General features: G+C 36.9%; 1 pseudogene; it reads left to right on the top strand.

Annotated features, from left to right (window-relative positions):
* Positions 1 to 4517: 4517 nt before the first annotated feature.
* The window catches only part of LOC116697130 (ovarian cancer G-protein coupled receptor 1-like), a 7041-nt pseudogene continuing 5932 nt past the window's right edge, over positions 4518 to 5626 (top strand).

Below are 5626 nucleotides of genomic sequence, written 5' to 3'. Positions count from 1 at the left end.
ATTATGAATCAGTCCTGAGTACCCTTGGTTGCATGCAAAGCTGCCGCTTTTATTTTGAAAGCATAATATATGTTTCTTATGGATACGTTTTTATAAATACAACACATATAATACTGTAAATATAGCATATATTATACATACAGTGCTGTGTTAAGGCCTGTTTTTTTGCACATTCAGAACTTTCACAATTCAAGGTTCAGTTTTAACTTAATTGCCATTTCGTTTTTATTTTAGTCTCTAAATGGCTTGTGTGAATGTATTTACCTGTCATACCATAAGCTTAAACTGAGAGGGGGAATGAGAATGTCATTCAATGCTTCCACCAGCTTTAAAAAGTAATTCAGTTCTTATAATTTACCACAAGATGGCACTAAAGAGCTAAAACATGGAGCTCTTTAGAGCTTGAGTATATCTTCTCAGAGCTGCTGTCACTGATGAACACAAGATTTTATTTGAGGGTGTGTTGTTTTTTCCTATTTTTTCACATTTTACATATTTTCGTTGCATGTTTAGGTTTTATTGATCTTGTGTTCACTTCAGGGGGATTTTAACCTAAGGACAATGCAGGTGAAATCCTGTCCATTTTACATGACAGTGAAAGTATATGCAAAAGAGTTAACTTGTCACACATTTTATAATGGAAACGTCTCGGGTTACGTGTGTAACCCTTGTTCTCCGAGATAGGGGAACGAGACACTGCGTTGGTTACAACACTATGGGAACACCTTTAGGCATGACAGGGCTGCACTATAGCAGTTGAAAACAGTTAAAATATCAACTTCAGTAAAAGAAATGAATAATCTTTGAAGAAAGGCAACTTTAAAAAGAAAGGTCTTCAGCATTGATTTAACATAACAGAGTTGCAGCGGACCTGCAGTTTTCTGGGAGTTTGTTCCAGATATGAGGAGCATAGAAAATGAATGATAGTTCCCCCTGTTTAGTTCTGACTCTGGGGACAGAAAGTAGACCTGTCCCAGATGACCTGAGAGGTCTGGGTGGGTCATAGTCTAGTAGCAGATCAGAAATGTATTTTGGCCCCAAACCGTTGTGATTTATAAGCCACCAAAAGTATTTTGAAATCAATTCTTTGAGGTACAGGAAGCCAGTGTAAAGACTTCAGAACTGGAGTGATGTGATCCAGTCTCTTGGTCTTAGTGAGAACTCGAGCAGCAGCGTTCTGAATCAGCTGCAGCTGTCTGATTGATTTTTTAGAGAGAATTGTAAAGACACCGTTAAGTAGTCAAGTCTATTGAGCATGGACAAGTTTTTCCAAATCCTGTTGACACTTAAGTCCTTTAACCCTTTATATAGTCTTAAGGTGATAATAGGCTGACTGAGTAATTGTCTTAATGTGGCTGTTAAAATTCAGGTCTGAGTCCATGACTTCAAGATTTCTGGCTTTGTCTGTTGTTTTTATTTTTAACATTGTTGTTTGAAACTGAGGGCTGACTTCAAATTGTTCCTCTTTTGCCCCAAAAACAACCACCTCAGTTTTTTCTTCATTTAATTTAAGACAGTTCTGGCCCATCCAGTCGTTAATTTGTTCATTTCACTTAGTATTTGTAATGGACTATAGTCCCTTCGCAATAAGGTTATGTAAATTTGTGTGTGTGGTCCACATAACTATGGTAACTTATTTTGTTGTTTTCCATAATCTGAGCCAGTGGAAGTATGTGGATATTAAACAGAAGAGGCCCCAGAAATGAGCTTTGGGGAACTCCACACATTATATTTGTATGCTCGGATGTATAATTACCTATTGCCACAAAGTAATCCCTATTCTGTTAGTAGGATTCAAACCAGTTTAGTACTGAGCCAGAAAGGCCAACCCAGTTTTCTAATCGGTCTAGTAATATGTCATGGTCGACTGTATCACATGCAGCACTGAGATTAAGTAATGCTAAGAATGAAATTTTGCCACTATCTATGTTTAAGTGAATGTAATAAAAGACTTTAACAAGAGCCGTCTCAGTGCTGTCTTGCATTCTAAAACCCAACTGGAAGGCATCAAAACTGCTGTTTAGCCTAATGGTTGAGTTGTTGCAAAAACTCTTTTTACATGATTTTACTTATAAATGGAAGGTTTGAAATTGGCCCATAGTTGCTCATTAGTGACTTGTCTAGATTGTTCTTTTTTAATAGTGGCTTGATTACTGCAGTTTTCAGGGCCTATGGGAAGATACCTGAAAGAAGAGACATCTATAGAATCTGTAGAAGATCAGAAGCCAAACAATTTGGAACATTTTTGAAAACGCCCATTGGTAGAATATCAAGGCAACAGGAGGAGGTTTTCAGATGTTGTATAATGTCCTCCAGGTTTTTATGGTTGATCATATGAAATTGTGTCATATTGGAATTTGTTTTGCCTGAACACTGTGACAACACATATCCTGTACTTGATATGGAGGCACTGACTGTCTAATCTTCTGAATTTTGTCTTTGAAGAAGGAGGCAAAGTCATTGCAGGCCTTGGTAGATAAAAGTTCAGATACTACTGGTACTGGATGGATGGTTAACCTATAAACAGCAGCAAAGCACGTGAATTATTGTTGTTTCTGGCCATCATGTCAGAGAAGAAGGACCTCCTTGCATTCCTTAGTTCCAAATTATAAATGCAACGTGCAAAATTTGCATCCAATCAAGATTGGATGTCAAATAATATCTATTTACAGTATGTCATCTACATTGGCCTTTAACTTGAAATATGGCATTTTTCTCTGTCAACACATGCACATGTCGACAGAGTTCTCGATGGGCATGTGTCGACAGAGTTCTCAAGAAAAAACAAAGTGGGAAGTCATGGAAGACAACATGTTGGTATTCATTTCTTTTCTTGGCTCATTTTTATTTGTTGCTTTTTTTAATTTTAGGTTTGATTCTTTTTATTCCACATTCCTGTTTAGTCACATGCTTGTTATCCATTTTATCACTTCATGCTACTTCATATCTGTCTGAACTGTTTAAATTGTTTTATGTAAATAAATTATATGAATTATATGTTCGAGGATATTTAAACCTTCAATAAGCTCATCAAAACAATCAAAACAGCAACATGTTAGGCAGACTTCCATTCCAGACAGAATCCCATTCCTTCCCCTTACCCCTTCCCCTTACCCCTTCCCCTAGCTTTTGCCGCGTTCACGCCGGCAATAGTGGCGGGCCAATAGATTACGAGCTAGGGAGGGCAAGATCAAGGCTGTATAGCCTGGGACCTAGTGTGGACGCGACCTCACTAGAAAACAACAGGCAGTGTGTGGCTGCTGCATCGACCAGAGAGACACATAAAGTAAGTATTTGGCTTAAAAATTGATTAAAAAGTTACGACAGTCTTGTTTTTGGGTCTATGCAGTCCTGTACAATATAATTGCAACCATGTTCCTAACTGAAACTTTTTTTAAATCGCTAGCTTGCAATGTAACGCTAATCGCTAACGCTAACGTTGAACAGTCCCACATATTCTGCCTTGAATGGACTGTATAGATCGCATAGATTGTATTGCTAGATATATATTAACGTCTATGATACATCGCTACGTGCTTAACATAACGCCCTGTCTCACACAGGAGGACACAGGAGGACACAGCAGCTGATCCAGGTTGGGGCTGAACGAGCAGAACGTTTCCTAATTCATATGTCATGTTGTACATTCATATTGCATTGGTAGCCTACTATAATTGTAATAATCTGTAATTAATTCCTGTTCTTGTTCATGCACTGTTATATTGTTGTTGGTTTTGATATGGGACACTGATGATAATGTGAGGGGGGGGGGGGGGGGGGGGGGGGTTACTGGCCAAAGCTCCAGACTGGTCTGGACAGAGCAGCTGTAGTACTAAACAGTGTAGTGTGTGTAGTTTGTTTGTGGTCTTGTGTGTATTTTTTCAGTTTTACACATATGAGTGCCTTTTATTGTGTGCGACATGTTAGTTATGTGTTCTAATAGTTGACAATGGTTCTGGAACATTATTTATGTAAAGTTTTTTGCCTGTTATGTTCAATTTATCAACATAAAGACAGATTTTTGCAACAAAATGTTTTTGAACATCAATGACATTCAAAACGGTGATAACTGAAACAGTAATACAACACACCATGATACAGGGTGTATAGTATGTATATGTACACTGATGCAAGTGTATACACATGTATTGAAAAAAGACCTAAGTACTCCAAGATAAGTACTCTGCACTACCAAAGTGAAGCTAAAATAACTATAAAAATATATAACACACACTGGTCCAAACCACCCAATCAACAGACCTAGACGGCATCTTGGAAGTTTGTGATCAATACGTATGGTGATGTCACCAAGTGGTGTCTCCAATTCATGGGTATTGTTTCAAACCTTACCTACCCTTGGTTTCAAGGGCCAAGGGGTAGGGGTAAGGGCCAAGGGGTAGGGTAAGGGGAAGGAAGGGATCGCGTCACATGCATGTGCTGATTACTACTTGTGGTGTTTTACAACTACACCCCCCACCCCCTCCTTCCCCTCCCTCTCCCAATACTTTATGTTCACACGCATTTCATCTCTCTTCCTTCAAAGAGGAGACGGGGATTATTACCAACCTACTGCATGTTATGTAACTTTACCATATTTATTGTAGACTGTTTGGATGCAGAGGACAAAACATCAGACATTGGTGTAGGGAACTCATTCTGTGTCTTGCAGCTGTCAAAGGTACATTTTGGGACATTTTATTACATAGATTGTTTAAAAAAGTAATATAAATAGTCATGAAAATTATTATGCTAGACTATTACTACTACTACTATTATTCTACATTTCATTTGTGTTTTTCCCTGTCTTACTTTAAATTTTAAGACTTATGGATATGATTTTGTGTAACAAAGACAGAAAATGTAGTTTAAGAAACCGGGTAAAAAAGATATAAGCACGATAAATTAAGTAACATTAGCTAAAGGAAAAATGAGAGAAGAAAAATGGGATAGATTATGTACAATTAATGGGGAATTATTGTGTAGACATTTCAGAAATGGAGTCCAAATGTCGAATACGTGCTTACAAAGGCTAATTCTTACTAATGTTGTATGTATGTATGTATGTATGTATGTATGTATGTATGTATGTATGTAAGTTCTGAAATATTATTAATTCACAGAAAGATATTTGGGAAATAATTATAATAATAATAATGATGAGCTTAGATATGTAAAATAATAAGAAAACTTTATTATTTCATGGATTTCACAAATTTCAGTATGACAGTTATCTCGTTTACATTTGAGCAGAGGTGGGTAGTAACGAGTTACATTTACTCCGTTACATTTACTTGAGTAAGTTTTAGAAAAAATTGTACTTCTAGGAGTAGTTTTAAATCACTATACTTTTACTTTTACTTGAGTAGATTAGTGAAGAAGAAACTGTACTCTTACTCCGATACATTAGGTACAATGAGCTCGTTACTTTTCTTTTTACCTCTTTGGTATTCTACGCGTCATTGTTTTTACCCCAGCGTACGTCTCATTTTAATGTTTTATTTTGACAGAGAGAGAGTCTTCCACTCAACAGTTACTCACTACTTGAGTAGTTTTTTCACCAAGCACTTTTTTACTCTTTCTCAAGTAATTATTTGGATGACTACTTTTACTTTTACTTGAGTCATAT

This window comes from Etheostoma spectabile, chromosome 10, assembly GCF_008692095.1.
Source record: "Etheostoma spectabile isolate EspeVRDwgs_2016 chromosome 10, UIUC_Espe_1.0, whole genome shotgun sequence".
Taxonomy (NCBI): Eukaryota; Metazoa; Chordata; class Actinopteri; order Perciformes; family Percidae; genus Etheostoma; species Etheostoma spectabile.
This window is presented reverse-complemented; position numbering and strand designations above follow the sequence as displayed.